General features: G+C 39.3%; 1 protein-coding gene across 2 annotated transcripts in view; it reads left to right on the forward strand.

Moving 5' to 3' along the window:
• The first annotated feature begins 1647 nt into the window (after positions 1-1647).
• SH3GL3 (SH3 domain containing GRB2 like 3, endophilin A3) overlaps positions 1648-24017 on the forward strand; it is a 57128-nt gene continuing 34758 nt past the window's right edge. The window contains exons 1-4 of one of the 2 annotated variants that reach the window (XM_058811744.1): positions 1648-1680; positions 3823-3903; positions 8369-8466; positions 13236-13322. The gene's annotated coding sequence lies outside the window, so the exon portion shown is untranslated. Of the gene's footprint in view, positions 1681-3822; positions 3904-8368; positions 8467-12059; positions 12174-13235; positions 13323-24017 lie in introns of those variants that run through there. The other variant, XM_058811745.1, reaches the window with a different exon arrangement.

Consider the following 24017-nt stretch of genomic DNA (forward strand, 5'->3'; position numbering starts at 1 on the left):
AATTTGTTATTGAAAACTTATTTCAGGGCATCATCCTACACCATAGGATTTAAAGGACACTTACCCAACTTAAATAAGCAGAATAACAACAGGCAGATGATATTTCACTGTAAATTGGAAGGAAATAAGTAGAAGTCAATTGATTTATAAAATAAATGATTGGAATGTTTTTTAAATAAGTTATAAGCAGGTGTACTAAAGCTTATAAATAAACTCCATACCCCTTTAGAAAGTTCCAACAGGCTAATATTAGGAAACTAATTATCAGTAAATCAGAGCAAGGATGCTGTAACGTTGCATGGATGGACATCCCCTGATATTCTTGGAATTTATCAGATGTTATTTTATTTATGGAAACTAAATTTCAGCACAGACAGCACTTTGCTTAGTGAGAGAATGCTCAATGTGCCCCTCCAAAAAACGATGTGTTTTTAGACTTCCAGGGAAACTGCAATAGGCCTCCCACTCGCTGGAGGTCAGGAAATCTAAAGCTCATGGAAGTGCTGCAAGTTTTGTATTGAATCAGCTTTTACAGAAAAGTTGGAACAGGAGGAGGTATCAGGGAGATCTGAATAACCCCTTTAAATCAAATTCTACTGGAATTCTTTGGACTGATTTGAGTCACACTCCAGTAGATGTTCAACATGGCTACAAGAGCTGAGTGAGTTTACATTTAGGGTTGCTCAGTTTAGTAGCAGGCAGAGCTCCTAATCCCTGTGGGGCTGCTGTTAGCCATTGGTCGACCTGAAAGATCACAGGAATTGGCTTTAATTCAGAGCCTGGTTTGCCCTGTCTGGTTTGCTGCTTTGGGTGGGTTTTGTTTAAATTTGGACCAGTCAGTTACATTGCTTTTTCTTGAGTTTTTCTTCTTACCCTTGAGAAACTATGGTTTTAACAGTACTTTCAAGCACTCCTCCATGATCATGCTATTTCTTGTGCTTATTGTCCTTAGGGTTTGGCCAGAGGGGTAGGGAGGTCTGGGGACAAGGGGATGGCAAGGGGAAGCAAGGGTGTGCTTTCAGTGTGGCCTCTAACATCAGCGTGTTTTGTTCCTTGCCTGAGAGGAATACTCTGAGTGTCCAGACAGCATGCAATTAAATTCCAAAGGTACTGGAGGGAACATTCCACATGTTTTTAATAATGACCCTTAGAAATTTAATGTGACCTTTTTTTTTTTTTAGTATCATTTGGGATCTGGCAGCCTAACTTTTGATTAGGTTGCAGAAGGGTTGCATTTTATATCAGAAACAAAATGATGTCTGTATTTGGCTTGCAGAAAAGTACTCGAAATCTGTGTGCAATCCTCAGCAAAGAAAAGTTTTCTTTTATGAATGCAGTGTTTAACAAGCAAAGACATTTCATCTGCTTTTTAACAAGGGGAATATTGCTGTGATTTAAAAGTCTGAGATATTTTCTGGGAGTGTTTCTCTATGTTCTAAGTGCAGATTTCTTTGTATTTGTCTTAGCAGGAGCTACTAGTTGGTGGGACAAAATGTGATTGCAGGATCTTTTAGCTTTAGAAGGTCCTATTCAGTATTCTCCATGTGTGAAAATCTCACTAGCTGGCATTACAAGGGCAGAATCTTAATGCACTTCTTTGGGTTTGTTCTGTAGAGCGTTGGTTTGATGTGGCCTCTGCCTTCTCACTGGCTAATCGAGCTCCTCTGGGACTGGAGATGGGTAAGTAGCTATCTCACTTATCTATCTTGTGCATGTCCATATACAAAGATACATGGTTACTTACCACGGAGATGGACAGGAAATAACAGTGAGGGGGGAGATCTTTACCTCATTAGTAACATTGCATTTCCTATAGTGCATATTTTTCATATATTAAAAGTTAATAAGATGGTGTTAGCTTACAAGACTTAAAGAGAGATGTGATTATAGTAAATATGTCTAGAGCTTCAGAAAATATTACTAAGGTATTTTAAAACATTTCCAGAACTCTTTCTTTGCTATTCTTTATGTGTCAAACAGTAGTATTTTTTTATTCCTTGTTTAAAGTCTTAATGCCTGCAGCTACCATAATAAAATTAATGTTTCATATTATGTTGGATATAACAGTTGCAGTTTGAGCCCCCAGTCTTGACTAGGGCTGTGGAGTAACAGGGGTGGAGCAACACCTGTAGCAGGGTAGCTCCTCTCACAAGACATTGAAATGTGCCTGAACAAGACTCAGAGAAGTCCTGATGCATCCCCTTTATAGATAAGGAATTGATAGATTAAATTATAAACTAAATTAATAGCTAAGTTACAACAGTAGGAAACAAAATCTTTCTTTGGAGAAAGCTCTGTTTATCATTCCTATAGGTATTGTGTATGTTTTGCAGTGGGCACACTGTCAACCAAAGCTAAGTTTAACTCACACATAAAAGGTACTTTGCTGGCATCTTTTCATTGCCATTATATGAAAATTACTGTAGCTCAGATGCTGTGGCTTCAAATTGCTTCTTCCATGTATGAACAGAGTGCTGCTTGTAAGAACAGATAAGAACCAAGAATATAGTTGGCACTAAATAAATAATACTTAATATTTTCATTCTTTTATAAATAACTGCCTTGAATTCTTCTCTCAAGTTTACACACATACCTGGATGGGGTCTGTTTAACATAGATATTTTTTCCATTGTTTAGAGAAAATATATCAAGAGGAGAACTTTTCAATTAAGTGCACATACTCCAAGTGTTGGAAAGGTCAATCACTTCTCAGGAAGCTTTGGAACTCCTGTAAAATGCTTCCATCTATTTATGTATCTGAAAATATGAAGCAAAAAAATAGATGAACAAAAATGTTGAGAAAGAGGATTACTCAGAGAGTAAAAATATAAGGAAAAATCCCATCATGGCAGTAACTGGCATCGTCTCAAGCCTAGCTCGGTGTGGGAGACTCCCAGCCTTTGCACACCCACTGCATTGCTGATTGCCTTTGTGCAAAAGGTAATTTTAGAGGAAGTTTTGGAGAAAAATCCAGTAAGGTGCAATAGCCTTTGTGTTATATTCAGGGTATGAGCAGCTGATACTGGTTATTTTTGTTAGTGCTTAGCATGAAGCACAATTCTAGAAACTCCTGGGCTGAGCTCCCTGCACAGCATCTGACTGTGCAATCAGCAGCTGGAATTGCTGGGAGGGTGGAGGTGAGACTCCTCTCCTTACTGTCTCTCTTGCATCAAACACTGAGCATCTCTAAAAATTCATCTCTAGTTTTGTGGGTGACTTTAGGCAGTTTGCATAGAGGTGATAGAGCAAATTCCTGCAAAATTTCAGCAGGCAGAGTAAGTCCCCTGATGAGATTTCTGATAAGATTTAAAATATCTTTTGTAGCCTGTAGAAATGCTACTTTCACAGTTCTGTGATAGATCTAGAAACTTTTGATTTTGCTGAAATGTTTTTAATGCTGAACAGAAAAAAGCTCTAAACTGATTTACTGAAAAAAGGCTTTCTTATGCAGTACCCATCAAATTTACAAGGACTGTAACTTAACCTTTTCTTCTCAGTGTTGACATTGTATCTTGCCTTATTTTTACACAGTTCAGTGGAAGTTATGCTTGCAGCAGAATGCAAGCTCTTTCTGCATGTCAGTTTTGAAACATTTTCACTAGGCAAAGCAGTTTGAATCCCAAGAATAGGAGATATGGGCTCACTACCAGAGTAGTTTTACACAAACATTTAATTTGTTACTTTTCTGTTCTTTCTCTTTATTTTTTAAACTTCATTTATAGTGACTGTATTTGGTCTGCAGAAATGTGCAGAAGTAATCAGAATGTTTATTTTATCACCAAGTTTGTATGACAACGTTTGCTATAAACCAATTTTCTTTAGGTTCCAAGAAAGTACAATTGATTAGATGCATATTTTCTGAATTATACAACAGATCACACCCAGCTGCACAGCTTTTCTCAGGTAAGTGAGCTATTTTATATTCCCCTTTTTCTTCCCTTCCCCAACTCCCTTAATTAATAAGGAAAACCAGACATCTATCTGCATGAGGCTTGTTTTAAAGCCAGTACATATATCCATGGAAAATAAATATCTAGTTACTAGGATTTATCCACTGGGGCCAGCTCTAATAATGAATTTGAAATAGGATTTTCTTACTACAGAAAAAAAAATAAAAATTCCTCAGACTCAAAGATAAATCAAAGGAAAGTGGCACCCTGGTGGACCAGACAACCCATTGGCAGCACAGTCACATGAAAGCCTCAGAGGTCACTACCTCAGTATCAGCAAAGCTATTTTAGAGCTCATTGTGAAGTTTCACATCGTCGCTAAATCAGAATACTTAATAACCTGGCACCCAAATTTCACATGTTGCCAGCCTCAGTCCTTATGTGAGCCTTCCTTTCACTGCTTTGGAAGCTTCCCCTTTGAGCTGGAAAACATGGATACACAGCCTTATGTTTTGATAACTCAAAAAAATTTAATTTGGAACCAGCATTAACAGACTTACTGTGTGGATGTACAGGTAGGTGAATTTTATTGCAAAAACCATGCTGGGTACATCTACAGAAGATACTCTGAAATGAGAAAGACAAGATAACACTAATGAAATCTTAGATATGTGCTTTTCTTCCAGTCTGTGATGCAACTAGAGACATTACAAGATTTTCTTCAGAAGCCAGCATTTTTAGATCATTACCTGTTTATGAGTAAAGTATCTGCTTTGCATGGTTTTTTTGGGGTTACTTTGGGATGCTTTGGTTTCTTTTGGGGGAATGGAAATCTAGGTCAGACATTTGAACCCATTCCCACACACATTCTCTTTTCTATCCATCCATTAATTTTGATTTGGAAAAGTTGCACTAGGGTTTTCTGAAATTTCTGAATTTGTGTCTCACATCCCTGTTCTAATGTAAGAAGAGCCTCCCCATCCAATTTGTATCTCCCAGAAGCCAAAAATGCTGGAGTGATGGCCTGTCCTCACTTTGAAAGGAGACTGTGGTGCACTGCAGGAGATGTAGTTGGACAGGAATGTTCAATCTATACAGGAGATCAGGAGCCAAGAAATGCTTGAACAGAGCTCCCATGGCTAAGCAGGGCTCTGAGCACCTCACTTAATCTGCAGTGTGACCACTCCCCACCTGTAAATTGACACACACTTCCTTGTTTCACAAAGGCTTCAGGAGGATAAAAATCTGTGAAAGTTATGAGATTCTCAGATACTGTGATAAGTCCCAGGATAAACAAATGTTGAATGCAAAACAGCAGCTTGCATGGTACATATTCAAGGGCATGTGGAATGAATTAGAAAGATGAAGAGAGGGAGCAAAAGAATGAGGATGGGAAGAAGCAGAAGGGAGGAAGGGTAGACAGAAACACTGCAAGTGTCACTGGAAGCTGTGGGAGAATCACACGGAGTCCTGCACACTTTGGCTCAAACTGCAAATATTCTTGGATGTGTATATAAAGCAAACTGAGCCAACAGCTTAGTAAATGGGGGTTTTTGCAAAATTCCAGTGTTGACATTTTTGTGAAGTGACCAAATGTAACTCCCAAAGAAGGGATCTTACTGTGTGCATTTAGAGCATGAGTGGAGATATTAAACCTAGGTTTTATTTACTATCTCACGATAGTCTTTTTTGGAGGGAGAACAATATAAGTGTGCTAATAAAATTAATTTTCTGTACTATGCCCTGCCAGTGGTGTGAGGGAATAGGCAAGTCTGGATGTAGACATATGTGTGGATCTGTAAATAATAGGCAATAAGGTCATACACAATTCCTTAATACACAATTCCTTAGCTGCCTGGGTTTTTTTGTTTTGTTTTGTTTTGTTGGTTTTTTTTGGTTTTTTTTTTTTTTTGAGAATGCATATTATGAAACTACATACTGGGAACAGCTTAATGGATTATTTTTGTGACAATGGAAAATAAAGATTAACCATTCACTCATTCAAAAAACAAATTCAATTTTAGAACTGCAGATTTAGCAAATATGACAGATCAGTTAGAGAAACTGCTGCTGCTTTTCAAAGAACTGAAGAGTGTGGTCAGAGGAAAAGCCATTTGGCATGGCAAGAAAGAGGTGACAAAACACAGAGGAGAAAATGTAGGATTCATGTATAGAAAGCTTTAATACAGTGATGCCATGTAGATGGTTTTGTCTTACTACAGCGAAGTGTGGAAAGCCTGCCATTGGGATGGGGAGTGTGTATCCTTTCTGCTCCAGGATCACATCACAGGATGTGATACATTCCTGTGCACAAGGACAAAACTCCCAAATGAGCTTTCCAAAAAGGATTTAGGCAATGCTCAGTAATTTATGCTGGCTTTCTGCACTAGAGGTCAAAATTGCCACTGGTCATGCTAATGACAAGCCTCTGCTCGACTGCAGTGAAACAGCAGTGGCTGCAGATGAGCTGGGCTGATATTGCAAAACCTCTTTCAGCAGCAAGGAATGAGACTCAGGGTTAAATGGAAGGAGCTGAAACAGATAGCTGCTCATGATTTGCTGAGGAATGTCTCAAAGTCACTCTAAGGTATCTAATGCTCATGCTATTTACACTAGGCTGGGGTGCCTTAGAAGCAGATTAATATTTTGGGGTTTTTTTCCTCTTTGCAGTGATTCAATTTCTACTAAGAACAATGGCTCATAAGAAATAACTGGCTTAGGTACTTCTGTGTTTCCACTTTGCATATACATGCATTGGAGGCATCTTCAGCCCCACAATACCCAAAATCTCCTTGATATTTATAGAGTTCAGAAGCAGATTTTAAAATACTATTTAGATGGTATTTGAAATCCTCTTAGGCTCCTCATCTGCATTTGTGTGTCTAGATTTCATTTAAAATCTGATGCTATCTATGTGGCACTTGAAATAGAACTTCAAAAATGTAGTTTTTATAGTCTGATCTTTATGAAAAGTACTACATTTTGAAATTCTTCAGACAGAACTGTTAAAATAAAAACAATCCACAACTGAAAATAGTGACTTTATGTTGCATTTTGAAGATTCTCTCTGCTGGTGATCAAGCTTGGGAGATTTTGTGAGGCAAGATCATAAGCCAACTGAAATTAATAAAAACTCTGCTTTCAGCGAGCTTTACATCACACCCTTCACTGAAGTATATCCAGATAAACTTCCACACTGTTTACTGCATTTTATTTGAATGAAAGTGAAAATGAATGCAAGTGTCAAGAGAAAACCAGCTAAAAATGAAATGGGTAATAGACCTGCTGAACAACTGATGAAGGAGGTAGCTAAGTACCCAGAGGGGTTTGGAAGGAAAACAGCAGGTGTTATTTGAATAAACATGTTTAAAATAATCAAATGTGTCTAAGGTGTGTACAAGAAGTCCAAAAAGCCAACAAAGGGTTTAAATCATAGATAGATTTCAAAACACAATATTCTGGAATTTGTTGTCAAAATCCTTTGGTATAGAAATTAATAGATTCTCAGTGGCATGACACATCTTCTCCTCACAGGAATGAAGTACAAGGCATATACCTTGTGACTTCTCTTCCCCACATCTGTTTAGCACAGTGGTTTTTAATTTTAGGATTTCACCACCACCATTCCCCCTTTCCTCCCGAAGCAGGCAGTGGGAGATCACTGCCATCTACAGATAGGAGATAGTATCACTAATGTTACAGCAAATTCTTGGAACAGTTTCATGCTGGAACATTTTTCTCTTTTTCCCTTGAGCACTTGTCTCCTCAACCCTGCCTTCCTCTTAAAAAACCCCACAGAGTCACCCAACACATGCAATCATTTCTTTGGCACCCTGATCATAATCACCCTCATTAAAGAAAAAGCATGGTACTGTAAGAATCTTAGAAGCCCTGTAATGTTTTAAGTCAAAGTTGAAAGAAAAAAAAAAAAACGCAGGATTCCCAAATGTTCTTTCCATTACTTATTATATTTGTCAAAATTTAGTATACATGTCAAAATTATTAATGGCTTCTTACAGCTTTCTCAGAAGGCAGCTGAGAGAAATAGCAAACTCTGGACATTTGTCTAGATGGATTGAGTAAGTGGGTACCTGCTTTCCACGTTCCACTGCCTGGGTCATGGTTTCAAGGTGGCACATCAGGAAAGACAAGCAAGAATGGCACTGTAGAACAGCAGAATACAGCTTAATCTCAATTTATTCTCTTTTATTTTCTTCCTCCAAAGAAGGGATTAATAAAGTTGATAAAGCTTCATGTTATTTTTATTTATTGTAGAAAAACCACACATCTGCAGCCTATCAAAGCTCATTACAATTAATATAACTTTAAAAAGGAAAAGGAATAAAATTCATAACTTCCATCCTGTATCTTCTGTATTTAGATAGAAACTTTTTAATGGTAACAAAAATGTCTATCAAACATGTCAGATGTCCATTATTAAGACAGAACATTCACTATTTTTCAACCTCTTTCAATAGGTGCTGAATCCTGAAATTACTGCCCATCTGACAACATTAAAAAAATAATAGAATCACAGATTTGGCAAATTGAAAGCAGTCCAGTGTCCCCATTAAGGGTAAGTGATTTGGCAGCTTCCATTTCCATTTCTGCCATGTTATACTTGACACAGTAAAGAAATTGATGGGCAGAATCAAAAAGAACCTATTTCCCTCTGAAATATCTAAGTGTGGTATTGGTCTCAGTGAAATTATTTTTACCTATGAACTTGGGAATTTAAGTCTGCAAGAGAAATCACAGCTGTAATATTTGGGTTAAGAAAAAAAAAAGGCAGAAGCTAAATGCAGTAATCTGTAATTGCAGGGGCTTTCATTTGCTGTCTGCCCAAATAGTCTCCTTCATGCACTGGAGAAATGCTTCTTATTTGTTTTACAGGTGAGAGAAATTCCCTGGCTTGTTTGTCCTACTGTCTGAAGATTATCCTAGCAGCCAGAGTAGAATTCTGCTTTGGTTTGGGAGTCGATTGCAGCACAATAATATGATTGCTTCAAGGAACATATTATTGTACTCGCAACACCAAACAAGTCTATTTTTGGACAAGTTCAAGGAATAAAAGCAACAGCTAATCTGGTCTGGTCATAGGGAAGGAGAGGTCTCTGACTCTGAAAACCTTTACCATCATTGTTTAGCACAATCAGTTTCCCCTTGATAGTCCTGTGCCCACTGAATTGCAGAAGATATGTCTGGTTTCCTTCAAAACTTCTGACAATTTGAACCCAGCTCATAAGAGCAACTTCAAAAAATACAGGCTGAAAGTTTAGGCCCCACTGAAGTCAGTGGCAAAAGTCCTGTCAGTAAGGTCAGATTTTCATTCATGATATTGATTCAGCTGCTACCTTTAAATATAACAGCTTTAAGGTTGTTTCTACAGAAAGTCAGTGTCAGGTGTGTTTATTATTTTAAACCACGCAATTTCTTTAGAAAAGTAAATATCTGAGTAGCTTTACATTTCAACGAGCAAGATAGGAAGTCTGACAGGAGGCATGCCTGTGTTTCACACATTTTTAACATATATTTAATTGAAATGGTTTTATGGAAACTACAGAATGAAAGCTGCTTTTTTCCCCCCTCTCCCTCTCAAAGGGCGTTTCTATATGTAGCCAGGAGGTGGCATTCCTGGGTAACAATTAAAGGAATTCGTATAAACAATTTCTCTTTTGCATATGAGAGAGAAAAAGGTTTATTACTATAGTGGCAGTTAGTCAATTAACTGAGGCTTAAACTAATGCAATAAATTTGCTTTATATATTCTTTGTTTTATGAGAAGTGGCAAAGTTATCCAGTAGTAGACATTAATCTTCATGATGAGACAGCAGGGATCTGGCAAGTTATATCCATCTTCCTGTAAAGTATTTGATAGTAAAAGTCCTTGTCTTCAGTTACCTCGTTTTGTTCCTCCAAATAAGCCAGTTTGCAATAATTCATTGACCACAATAATACCCACTAAATACTGTTATAAGAACAGTTAGGAGATCTGAGGGGGGAAAAAAACCCAGTTGAATTTTATCCAGTCAATGAAACTTAATCAGATTTTTCAAAGTCTGATCATTGCCATTTGTGATCCAGTTGGTCTATGGAGTATTGCCATATTTAACATCTGTGTCACATCATGCCTTTCCTGTTGCCTCATTGATCAACAGACAACATGTGATGTTTCCCAGATGTTCAAACACGGCAGATCCCAAAAGACCTATTAAATTACCCTGAAAGCAAAACAACATCTATGTTGTAGAAGTTTTGTTAAATTCAGGTATGCTTGAATATTCACAAACTTGCTACAAGATACTTACTGATATTCAAATTGCTTTTACAAATCAGTCCAACTCTGAAATGTCCACGTTGTGTATTATATAAGGTCCCCGTGTCACAGAGTTGATAAAATTTTCTGTTCTGCAATATAAAGCAAGTTAAAATAGAATTAAGCATCTACTTACACATGGAGAAGATAAACCACTGGATTTTTTACTTCATTTTACTATTTGTCTCCTCTCACTACAGGCAATCTGTGTCCTTGCAGTTTTTTACTCAGATTTATGATGATTATGTATTTTTTTCTCAGATAAAGCTGAATAAATAATGATTTTTTTTTAAGCTTTTACATTGCATTCTCTAAGCAAGGCAAGGCAGTTGTGCTATTCTTCAGTGTGGCCTTTTTCCACTGAAAAACATCATTATAAAGATCAAGACTTACTAAGATGGTACTTAAACATTTTTTCTGTGTCTGAATAACAGTGACATGAAATTCTAGAGGGATTTCAGGCAGCAAATGTGATCCAGCTTACACCAGCATGGTACAACATTCTGCTTTGAAGCAGAATTATACCATAGTTTATGATATGGTAACTTTAACATTACTATGAATATCCTTCACACCTTTCTGAAGCTAGTGCTACTCTTCTAGCAACATTTCAACTTCATATTTTGTGCTGGCATTTTCAGCTATGAAAGTCAGCATTTTCTGATGAACACAGGCAGCTGTATGCAGAAAATCTGAACCTTTATTTTGTACCTTTATTTTGTCACCTGTGAATCAGCAGCACAGAGAACTCAGGTGTGATCTGTTTAAATCAAAGTAACATTTCTCCACATTACTACAGTGACTCATCAAAAGTTTATTTTGCCTTACTCTTTAATAGGAAGGAACATAGCTACTCTAAAAAAGCCACCTCAAAGAGAGATGGTCCTTCTGTGCTTATTGATGATACCATCAACATTTGTTTTTCTCTTAAATCAAATAGGTTCTACAATAGATAAATACAATTTTTTCTTCCCCAGAAAAAAAGGTTAAGAAATTTCAGCTCAGAAATGGCCACATATTTATTTTTGGTGTTTTCCAATAGAAAAAAAAGGGTTTTTTTTCCTGGTGGATTTGTTACCTTGCTGTACCTCCATGCAGCAGCTGCCCCTGGACCCTGGTGCTCGGTTCCGCTGCCGCGCTCAGCCCACGGCTCCCACGGCTGACTACAATGAGATTCGAAGTTTAAGTGGTGTTTTCTCCAATTTGGTCAGAAAATTGATATATTTCCATTTAGGGCAATAGACTTATCCAAAAGAAATCATCTTACAATGGTTTGTCAAGTAGAAAACTGCAAGTGAGGAGGAAATAAAAATGCTCTGTGTATCCTGGATTAGTAATACTCCAGTATTTTCAGGTTTGACTCTACTGTGGAGTAACTTTGGACAGTCATATCTTTATTTCAATTTAGACACATAAATAATTTTTGTTGAGCAGCCTAGTGTTGTCTGAGAGCACTGAGTGCCCAGGTAACATGTTAACTACAAAACCTGTTTTGTTTTAGTGATACCGGGAACAACACAGGCACCTAGAAGTTACAAGATCTCAAAGTTGGAGCTGTCCCGGAGTCCATCCACATGATATAATTTGCAAGATTAGAACTGCTAATTTTTAGAAACTTCAGAATGACAGAGCTGCATACACAAAAAAAGGAGATTGTTGAGTTTTTAAAATTAGAGTATCTACTTATAGTACAGACTGTACAGATATGTAACTTAAAAAAATACTCTGTCTAGATTTTGAACTCACCTGAATTGTTTATATGTCTTTTTAAAAGAAACACATAATTAGAACCATCTTTATTTTTTAATGACAGAAGGCCCAGCAAACTTTTGTTTTGTTATTGGCACTTGCAGAACAACAGCCAGAGATTTAGCAAAGTGAGGACAGAAGGTATGTGCAGTATCATGGAGAAGCATGTCGAATACAAACACGGGAAGGAGACAAGAAAAGCAAAGATCTGCATAATGGTAAAGCAACACATATGGAAAGTCAGCTTGAGAAGAACAGTCACATATGCCAAAAATAATTCACTAGCTGCATTTAGTTCGGAGATCTGGGGAGCAAACATAAGCATCCTAAACAACTGCAGTAGGTTAGCCAGAGTGTCTGCTGGCCCCAGGGTCACATATTCCTGCTCTAACTGCCAGCAGTGTCCCTTTGGAATGAGGAGCTTTCCAAGTGCTGGCCAGGGCTGCCTGTGGAGGGAAAACTGTCTGTTCTTTCCGTTTCTCATGATTTCTTATGAAATGTATGCTGCAATGTAAAGCCCTTTCAGAAATACCTGAGCCAGTTGATCTGTGCAGAATGTGCTGATCTGCAGAATTGCTTGGTTGTGTTCTAGAAACAAAAATGTAGTGTTGGCCTGCTCCTGCTCATGAACACATCTTTGTGTGACCAATTCTTTTTGTTTAATTACAAATAATTATTTAATTTAACTATATAGAAAGGCTGCTAAAACAGCCACATGAGATATCCTTACTGTCCTGGGCATATATTGCAGAAGGATTTTCTTCTGTTCTTGTTATTGGGATAATTTGCTGTTGGCATTGCTTTCACAATGTCAGCTCCCAAGTTTGTTGTGTGACATCTATAAAATAATGAAATGGATGACATTTGGGACTGATTTCACCAAGTGTTCTAGTCCTTTGGATTTCACTCTGGAACACTATGTTTTATATTACTTCATTTGTTTGGGTCAAAACTTAAGAATCAGTGTCAATTGAGTTTAGTAATCCCCTCTTTTTTTCTAGAATTGTCAAACTAGGTGAATCTGAGCTTGCTTTACTTTGAAGGCTTTCTACAAGTTTGCTCTTGAGGAGTGGGTTATTGGCCACTGTGGGTTATTGGCCAACTGCTCTTTCAAATGGCATCATTTTCCTAGAGGAAATAATTTTTTTCCAAATGCTTGTTTTCTAAACAATAATTTTCAAGTATGCCCTCTTCCTGTGACCAAAACCACAGCATATTGCCACAATTTTGATGACTAACATGAAAACTAACCAGGTAATCTGCACTGTCATTACATACAGATAATCCTTACAGACCATTAATGGATATCACACCATGTCTGAGAGTCTTGCTCACTGTTGTTTGTAGTTGCTCCTGCCCTGGATCAGGTGAGTACCTCCAAAGTCTCCTTCTAATGCCTTGTGTTGAAATGTATTGCATGATAAGCTGATGCACCCTAATTTATATTTTCCTATGGCCTAAATATTAAAAAAAAAAAAGCTTTAATAATGTAGTCAGCATGGCCCAGAATCAGATACAATAGAATTCCATTGCAAACTCATCTTTCCTCCCTTTCTTGATGTTTTCTTTTATGGTAGTAACCACCAAAGACCCCAACTATATTTCAACGACAGTTTTCATTATTTTTAAGAGACATTCAAATGAATGTGAATGTAGTTGGCTTCAAATTCCAAGTAAATTCAAATACTAAGATGCCTCTAGATAATTTAAAAAATACTTCTAGTTTTCATTTTACTGGAAACCTAATACTTTGTGTGGCTACTAATGCAATTTCAGCTGTTACAAGTAAGATGATTTGTTCATTGAAAACCAAACACCTATAAGATTGTTTATCATATCTTTAGATTGAGTTTCTGATGACAGTGCTTTCCCCATAGTATTAACCACACTGAAATGCAAGTGAATTATAAATTTAACCTTTTATTCAAGACTCTATCTTATTTGAATTTCACAGGACCAATTTTCAAGCACGGTTCTCCCATGTGAGCCAGCAGTGCATATTTTCTGGTCACTACCTTGATTTGAGCCCAGTTAGGAGTTCTCAGTTTGTGCAAATTCCATTGTCCATTTTAGCACACCTGATTCAGTAACATGTTGGAGCCATTATGAATTCCTCTCATGCACTTTAATGTTTCCTGAGTAGTGGAAGTGTAATTGTTGTTTGACTAGCCAGACATCTTTTGTCCTGAAGGCCCCCTCTGTGAAGAATTTTTCACTCTGCCCTTTTAGTGCTATGCCCTAGCCTATCTTGTACTTACAGCAACTTTAATATAAGGCTTTTTCTGTCATATCAGCATTTATCTGAACCACTCCGCAATTTTTTTGGTAGTATTTATAATTTCTCTCATTTTATAGACTAAATCACTAACTTTGCATAAAATTTAAGGATTATCACCCAGCAAATTACAATCCCTTTTTTTCCATGAGATATAACTATGTGATTACAGAGCCTTCTAGACATTCCTTAGCCACTGTGTCTTGCTAGCTAAAGGTATAACTTTTACTTGTATCTGAGCTGAATACCAGTGTCTTTCAGGGTGCCTCCACCAAGTCATCAGTACCTGGACTACACAAGTTGGCTCATTAATTAGGTTTTCATCTTCTCTGTATCAATTAGGCTATGAAGTGAAATTCCCACAGGGAATTTCCCACTTGCAAATTCTTCAGCAGAGACAACATGGCTGTTATCCTTGGGCAGGATTTTTTTGTAAAAAAAAAAAAGAAGTTGTAGACATACAGCCTCACTAAAGTTCTTTATCTAATCCAATTTTACAGCTAACACCCACAGCAGCTCCATAATCCATTCATTCCCCTCCACAGGGATTTATTTCAAACTCCTTCCTTTGCTCTGGTCCAGCCCTTCCTAAAGCTGAAGATTAACCAAAGCTGCCTTGTCTCCCTAATTCCATAGTACAGTAAGAGCTTGCTTTAATTCCTTCTATGGAGCTCAAATATCCTAGTTTAGGCTTTATTTCCTCACCTGAGGTGTCTACAAACGTGTCACTAATTTAAGCCATAACTAATTTGTCTCTGACAGTTAACATCTTGCTGCCAGTTTCAATTATGGAGGAGAAACAACTGCTGAAATCAGATGTCTGTGGTGTAATCATGTTTACTTGTAAGGAGGCCAAAAATGCTTTTTCCTTAGACATAGGTGGCACCAGATAACATGGTGATGGAAGGCTTCTTTCAAACATTACCAAATCCCTGAAGGACTTCACCTAACAGTTTTTCTTCCAGAGCAAATGTTCATTGGTGCTCTCCTCTTTGCTTTTCTTCTGCCTCTCCTCTACAGAGAGTCCTTTGTCAAGCCAGATCCTTAACTCATTAATGTCTTTGTCTTTACATTTTGTTTCTTAGTGGTATAATAATTTTTTCTAAGTAGGAACACTGATTCCTTTCTCCCAAATTACATTGTGTCAACCAGTATGAAAGTTCTTGTATTTTTTCTTCCTTGCTGTTCTAAAGTAACTATAACACACTCTGAAAATGTTTTTCTCTCCCAACCCAATCAAAATGCAGTGAGCATGACAGTGAGTAACAGAGAGCCCTGCTGCAGCCAGCAAAGCTTATCTCTGAACTGCTCCCCAGGTCCCTGCATGAGTTTCAGCTGAATCATAATTCCCAAGTATCCTTACAGCCAGGATCAAGCAGCATTATCACAGAGCTTATCTTGCCCAGAATTTGAGCATCGCTTGGAATTGCTCTGCCATGAAGGCAGAACCACATCTCTAATTTATATCAGCACATTCCTGATACACAGTCATATTTCAGTATATAAATCCCTCATACAACAACCAACCAAACAACTAAAACATCTTTTCAGCAGAGCCCTTTCTAGTCTATCTGCTCTTCTGAGAGAGAGACTGTGCCCTTTGGATCCCTGAGCAGCATCACTGCAGGTATGGAGCCACACTACCAAGTGAATTTTTTTCTGGTGCACAGCACCAGCCAGGTGTTCAGGGCTGCTGCAAGAGCTTTCATGTTTTGAAAGCTATAATTAAATTACCACCTACAATAATGGACCTGAGGTTAATGAGCTCAGACAGAGATGCTACGTTGAACCACAAGAAATGAGACAGACCCATAATGAGATATTTTCAGCCTTATTGTAAATAAGACAGATGAAACCAGGCAGCTGACTGGCCTTTTGGTACTGGGGCTGTGCTCCCCACGGGAGAGGTGCCCTGTGGATGCCCGGGTGGTGCTCCCCGCAGGAGGGATGCCCTGTGGATACCCTGTGGGTGCCCTGTGTGTGCTCCCCGTTGGAGGGATGTACTGTGAATGCCCTGTGGGTGCTCCCCGCGGGAAGGATGCCCTGTGGATGCCCTGTGGGTGCTCCCCGCGGGAAGGATGCTCTGTGGATGTCCAGTGGATGCCCTGTGGGTGCTCCCCGCGGGAAGGATGCTCTGTGGATGTCCAGTGGATGCCCTGTGGGTGCTCCCCGCGGGAAGGATGCTCTGTGGATGTCCAGTGGATGCCCTGTGGGTGCTCCCCGCGGGAAGGATGCTCTGTGGATGTCCAGTGGATGCCCTGTGGGTGCTCCCCGCCGCCGCCGTCCCCTCGCAGCCCCCGCCCGCTCCCGCCGCTGTCTCCATGCGACAGCGCAGCGTGGGCGTCTCCCAGCGCTTCATTTGCATATCTCGGCGAGCAGCCAATAGACGGGCGGTGTTGCCGCTACATTTGCATGTGGCCGGGCGGCGGCCAATGGGGCGGCGGCGGCCGGGCGCGCGGAGGGCGATGCTCCCGGCGGCGCGCGGGGGGCGCAGCGCGAGGCCGGGCCGGGCGCGGGGACCTGCCGGGCGCGGGCGGCCCTGGGCCCGGGCGGCCGCGGGGCAGCGGCGGCGGGACCATGTCGGTGGCGGGGCTCAAGAAGCAGTTCCACAAGGCCAGCCAGGTACGGGGGCCGCGGCGGGGCCGGCCGGGCTTTGCTGGTCACGGGCGGCTCGCCCAGCGCCCGCTCCCGCACGGGCGGCGGGTCCCCCCTCCGTGTGTGGCAGCATCACCCGGGCAGCCCCGGGAGTGTTTCCCTCAGCGTTACCCCCGCGTCCTGCGCTTGTGGCTTTGCCTGTCAGCTCCCTGTGCTGTTCTCACAGCACAAGGGTGCTCCTTCCATTCTTTTGCTTGGGGCTTCAGGTCTTTCCTTTAGTTAATAACGTTTGTTATTTAGCGGTGGGTTCGTGTTCGTGTTTTGAGGCCTCAGTTAAAGCTACAGCGTGTATGGGAGCAGCTTTCCCCTAAAGAGTTCATTGTTTTGATCTGCCACGAATTGCTGGTTTGTTATCCTACCTGGAATGCCTTGCATTTGTCCTGTAGAGGGTATCAGATGTTTCTAGAGTTTTCCCTTGTTTTCTAGATCCTGTACTCTTTATCTTCTCTAGAGTGAATCTTCAGCTTCTTCTGACCCCTTTATCTCTTTTCTCTTTTATATGTGCTTTGCTTTAATAGTTTAGCTGGTTTCTTTTAAGAGAGAAGCACCTTTCTGCCAAGCAGGAAGCCTGAATTCCATGGCAGGATGGTGCCAGTGCCAAACCCCGCATTGATGCAGGGGCTTTAGGATGTGCCTGCAGTGGGATTCTTCCACTGAAGGTTTTTGGAAGTCTCAGCTGCTTTGCTTGCTCATTCCAAGTCAAAGAGATCTGTATTTCTGCTGGATGTCATTAATTATAATGGTAACATTGAAATTAGAGTCAGTAACCTGTTCAGTAAAATCTGACAGCTACTCTTGTCTTGGTGGGAGTGAGGAAAAGAAAGGTTCTTTGAGTGCTTGGCTGTTGTCTTTCTAGGTCTTCCTTCAGCTATGTGGCTTGTCAGCAGCCCAAGTGTAGAATCTGCACTTTGTTTGGATACAGAGATGCTAGATATTTGTATCTAATGTTTCAGTAGTGCGCTCTCTTTCATGGAATGTACTGATCCTGAAAAATGTTGTGAATTGGTATCTTTTAGTTAACTTTCACTGTTCCTTTGAGAAAATGCTGAATCTGTAAACAAATCCAATGACAATTTATTAAAGATTTTGGCTTGTTGTGCATCTGATATGCTGGGAAGTGATGCAGCCTTTCCTGTAGTGAGTTTGTAACTCAGGAAGCAGATGATACATAACTGAGGAAGTTTGAGAGGTAACCGCAGCAGAGCCCTCTTGTCTAGCAACTGGTAACAGTGCAGGTTACTTAATCCTGCTCACATGTCAGGTAAACAAGCAAACAAAAGGATGGGTGGGATCTGATACAGGCAGGAATAATGGCAGAAAGGAGCTCTAGAATATATTGAATTTGACTGCATTTATTGGAAAGTTGCAGTATGACTTCCAATATTCAATACAGTGAGGAACTGCAATGCATAACTCATAAGAATATTCTTCTTCTCAAGATGGGTCAAAGGTAAAATTTCAACTTATTTTCAAATGCAAGAAATTCTAAATCAGTTGATTGAAAAAGTCTGTCATTATTAGGAAATTAAAGTTCAAGAATAAGATACTGTTTGTTTTTTTTTTGTTGTTAATTTGGTTTTTTTTTTGTACATAAGGTAACAGAAGACCCTTCTTAAAAGCTCATTCTGTAAGAACTCAGATGAGATGTTGGGGGAAATAACAGAAGAAATAGCCTATATATGTAGTGGATCAAACCAGCCGTGTCTAAACAATGAAACTGCTTATCTCAGGCACACAGAGGCTCAGTCATGCCCAGATGTATAAAGTTGTTGAACTAATAAAAATAAGGTGGGACATGAAAAATGGCAATATTGGGATTCCATCTTTTAGAAGAATTCTTTTACAAAATGCTAAAGCAAGAAAATGCAGAGCATGAGAGGTATTTCTCTACAGAAGATTTGTTAAATTTCTAAGTACTGTGGGATCACTTAAGGAGACAGAGACCTTTGTGTACTGAGTGGATGAAAGATGCCAGTGGTAACTGTTAACAGCAGAGACAGGCATTGCTTGGGGAAAGAATGAAATTAATTCCTTTAGTGTTCCCAAAGGAGAATGGGGGCAGATGACAAAAACTGGCAAATGTCCCAGAGGACGTTGAGGAGTACTGGAGGGAATGAGACTACTGTCAGGACATGTGACTAAGGAATAAGAATAATATTTGAAAGCTAACAGAACCTAAAGACAACAAATCTGAAGGCTGAAGCAAGTGTATTAAGACAGTCTGTATTTAACAATTCATTCAGAAATATGAATAAATGTCAAAAATGGTACATATATACTATTTCCATGCTAAAGTAGACATCTGTTCAATGGAAATAAATTCCAATTCTAAATGAAATATAGAGTAGTATAGATACATAGTTATAAAAAGATTAGGTAAAATAAATGGAGTTGTTCCAAACTCTGCTTGAACCTCAGAACTTTTTTGCAAAAAACTACATTTCAATTCTGTGCTTGTAAAAAACCTGTGTATGTACAGCTTTTGTTGACTAGTGATGATCACCTTTGTGTGTAGGCTTAAATTCCAAGTGCAGGAGTCCAGGAAAACAAAAATACTTATGATTTGATACATGCAGTTGGGGCTTCTGGGGTGTTTGATGCTTGTCAGCTTGGTTTGTCTGAAGTTACACTTAAGTAAATGAGTGTTTGCTTTATGAAAGGTCAGCAGCCTAATTTTCATGGTTACTAATGCCCTTGCCAAAATCAGGCATGACAAGCTCTTGCAAACTTGGCTGGTGTAGTAAAAATCACCCTGGGTCTGTTTGTAATCCAGTAATTCACAGGAAGTGTTTGGGTGGTTTTCCCCTAGAATGTTTCACTCAATTGTTTTTATTTTTCACTGAAAATTGCATGTTTGGTTTTCACTGAAGTGTCAGGCAGTGAGCTCTAGAAGACAGCTGGGATGTATCTCAAAGTTTGTGTCTGTTATGAAGTGATAACACCCTTCATGTTATTAGTATTTTCTTTACTATGCTTTCTACTTAGGTTATAAGTTTAAATTGAAGTTCTTTAATTGAACGTGATCTGCAATGAGGATCTCTTCCATTCTCTCCATTAAATGTCAGTGATGATTCCTTGAGTATAACTCATTTAACTCATGAAATACCAAGCAGAACCTGTGAAGTGTCTCACCACCTCTCACTGGCTGATAAGCAGGGCAGGCTGTTTCTCAGGGCTGATTAATTCATGTGCAACTCCCATAAAATACAACTTTTTTTTTAAATGTATTTTTAAATTAAGTTTTGTGGAGTTGTGTTTGCAGTGAGAGTTTGTGTCCTGTTGCTTTCAGCCCTGCCAGATCAGATCTGTTTTGCTGTTTTCAGTTTGAAGGCTTTTGCTGTAGGTGTGTGTATGTGCCGGCTGCTGCTGCCGGCCTGGCTCTGTGCATGTGGGATAACCCAGGTGGTGGGAGGCTGCATCTTCTGGTGGCTGCTGGGAGTATTTTTAGAGCTTGGAAAGGCAAGAAGCACTGAGTGAATAAGAAAGCCTTAATAGGTGTCAGATTCATTTCTAATTTCTGCTGTGCTCTAAAACCACAGCCAGGCTAGGATCTCTCTGTAATGATTTGTGATTTTTCAAAGTGCTTGGAGGCTGCTGAGCTCAGAACCTCCCTCCCGTAGGGTGTTTTGAAGGCTCAGTCCTGATACTGCCATAGGAAATCTGTTGATTTTGAATTCACACTTAATAAATACATTTTTTAAAATTAATTATAGCTGAAGGCTGTGTATAGAAGCACTTTCACTTTCAACAACTTATTAATGTTGTATTTCTTAGGCTTAGGTTCTAAGAGGTAGTGGAAAGTAATGCTTTTCTGAGAAAAGAAACACATCTGCCAGTATTCACAATTAATTTTCTGTCTTATTTGTAATGTGGTCATCAAGAGCTCCTGTAGCCTCTGCAGGCTGGGTTCTTAAACCTTCTCCCATTGCCAGTGAAGGAAGAGAAGCTCCAAGAGAGTGTGAGCCAGGACCTGGTTCTGTTGTCTATGGACAAAGCCTAAGGGGAAGCAGATTTTCTAACCAAAACAACCAAAATCTTTAACCTAGTGTAATAAGTATATAAATAATATGCTCTGTGTTTTAATTTCTTATGTATCCTGAATGGCATTTGTCTTTTCAAGTGCTGCATTTTTTTAGCAATTTTAAATGGCCTTTTTTCTGTTTTTTAATATTTTTTAAACTTTCAGCTGTCACCAACAGTTGCAGGGATGCTGCTTCATATATCCCAGATTTCTGCTTTTTCTCCATTGATTTGTGTGTCATTTTGATCCCATATGTTGGAGTGAAAGCCAGATCAGAACCAAGACCACCTTGTTCCCCAGACAGAATAAGTTGTGTGATTGGATTTTGTTGTTAGCTTATTATGGATGGTGGTGGTGTTTTTTGGTGATTTTTTTTTCTTGTTCTCTTGACTATTTTTCTTTTCTGTTATGCTCTAGATACTAGTCTAGACTTAAATATTAAGTCTCTTTTAAGGTCCATGTTGACATTGAGTCAGTACTCAAAAAACTTCAATTACACAAGGGCTCGATAGCAAAGGAAATATTTTGGTAAACTGTATACAAAGAGAACTTGAACTTGACAGTGAGACATGAAGGGAAACTTTATTGCCTAGATCTAGTTATATTTATTTCCTAGGACTATAAGCTGTTATCATACAGTGTGTTAGAGATACTGTCCTTTCTCAGCCAGTGTGACTTGGGCATGATAAATCCATGACAGTCGTGCAGAGAAAGCTTCTGTCCTGTTCCTAATTTTTATTTGATAGTTGGATTTACTTTTCTTCACATCTTACAGAATTGTGGAAGCAGGACAGTGGTGAAAAGGACAAGAGAATTTAGTTTTTTGCCTGATATGTTTTTAAATGAATACCTGTACTTCTGCATTCGTATTTATCAGCTGCTAAAGGGGCCTGGCAGTGAGGCAGAAGTGTACCAAAAGCTGTGAGTGCTTCATTAGCACAGCACAAGTCAGCAGAAGGTGGAGGTCATGTGCTCTGCAGCCTTGAACAATGCAGCTCCCACAGCCTGCAAGGGGGATCATAATGCAGTAACTCAGAAACCTAGCAGAGGTGCAGCTGCTACTTGGAAGGAGGTTATTTATATTTTACACATCAAATATTTATATATTAAATTCTGAATGGCATTGAAAAAGAATAGAGAGTGGCATAATAGAGTGGGAGCTGAACTTTCTCCTTGAATTCATCTCCTTTTATAGCTTGGCTTTGCTGTAGAGTTTTGCACAGGCATCCTGGAAGTTGGAGTGAGAGCTGGCACTCCATGCCAGGCTCCTGCTGCTGCCTGAGTCACTGCGGCACATGCTGGGGAATTGCAGTGCAGGCTCCTGAGAATCCTGCAGTGCTGAGAAACAAACAGCCAGGGCAAGGAAGGCAAGGCCAGCAGCAGCACTGCACTGAGATTTTCTTCAGCAGCGCTTGCAGTTACTTGGAGTTGCAGTGCACCTGCAGTTTCTGTAAACACACATGTAAATAAAATATAAAATGCATGCCGTTCTTCACAGCTTCTGTAAAAAGCACATAAACCCCAGACTTACTCTTATAATGATAGTGTTAAGGACAAAGTGCTTCTGTTTATGTTAATGGCACTTTCACCCCAGTTTATTGCCATACTCTAATTCTATACTGTGCTGAGTTCTCAGTGTTGGTCTCTTCTGTTCATGGAGAGGAAGGCACTGCTGGAGTTTTATGGCTAGTTGAGAATTGAACCTGTAGGTTTTAACAATGCTTTTCAGAAGTCCACTTAGAAAAGAGCCATTCAAATATCAGGTTGCACCTTCGATTTGATTTTCTGGAGTCCCAGTGTCCTGTCACTGTGTACATGTTTGTGTTATCAGAGTTACTGAGAGTTTTATGCATTGATGGGAGAATATACCAGTTAATTTCCTGCAACATCACAGATAGCAGCAGCTGTGCACGTGAAACACAAAAATAACTTGGCCTTACATACTTACTATTCAAAGGACATTGCCAAGCCTCTGAGGAGAATCAATTCTGATTACTTACCACCCTAATTGAGGTGCATTTTTGATACTGTACTTGTGTTTAATGAACTGTAATGACTACAGTGAAATTAGTCTGGTTAACAACTGAACATGACTTAAGAAATCCAGGACTCAAAGGAAATCAAGGGGTTCTAAAATTCTGTTTTCTATGATTGCAGTCAGGTTACAGATCTAAGGTGGAAAAGTAGAGAAGGTATTTTTAAATATTTTTCTTAACCAAGGAAAAAAGAAATAAAATATAAAAAAACAGTGGTCATAAGTCCTAGGTAGTAACAGCCCCTTTATTCCCTTGTGTTTTGCAAATGCTGGTAGATGTTACTGTTCTCATTCTTTTCCTTACAGTTGCCAATAAATATGGTACTAGAAAGTGACATGAGTTCAGGGATAAGGAGCTGGTCAGTGGTAGAACCAAAAGTAGATTTTGTGCTTCTAGACTATAGAGGCAATGTCCAGTCATTGGTTTTTTAAAAAAATTATTTATTGGTTTTTAGTGTATATTACATATGTATTGATAAATGCAAAATGTAGATATGGGTTTGGCTTCATGTTTCCATATAAATGTGATATAACTCCACTGGCTGAACATGGTAATTTTCAATCACCTTTACTGTATTTAGTACCCCTCTGGAATGGGCAAACAATCTTTTAGAAACTGGGATTTTTGGGTAATGGTATCTCCTCAGCAGAGAATGTGTGTGTGTGTGTGTGTGTGTGTGAAATGTACTAAGTGCCATAAACAAAATGTTGAACTGGGAGTCACAAAGTCAGTGTTTTGATTCAAAATTATGTTTTGCCTTTTGCCATCCTGTTTACAGAGCTAGAAGGTGAAATTTGGTGCCTGTGCCATCTGTGTGGTCAGAGAACACACGAACACGGGAACGCTTTGTCTGTCTTTCCCACAGAGCGTGTGGCACCTGCCAGCTTGGCATCTGGGTCACAGGAGATGTGTGCAGGGGGAGGGGGAAGGAGACCCATTAAATGAGGAAATTGGTAATCAAAGACCTTTCATCAATTCAGAACCAGCAGTTCCAGTCTGCTCTTCTGAAATTTCTGCCAAAGAAAATAATATTTTTAAAGATGTTAGGATGAATTCTGTGTTTGGTGTGATCTGC

The sequence above is a fragment of the Ammospiza caudacuta genome, chromosome 10 (genome assembly GCF_027887145.1).
Source record: "Ammospiza caudacuta isolate bAmmCau1 chromosome 10, bAmmCau1.pri, whole genome shotgun sequence".
Lineage (NCBI taxonomy): Eukaryota > Metazoa > Chordata > Aves > Passeriformes > Passerellidae > Ammospiza > Ammospiza caudacuta.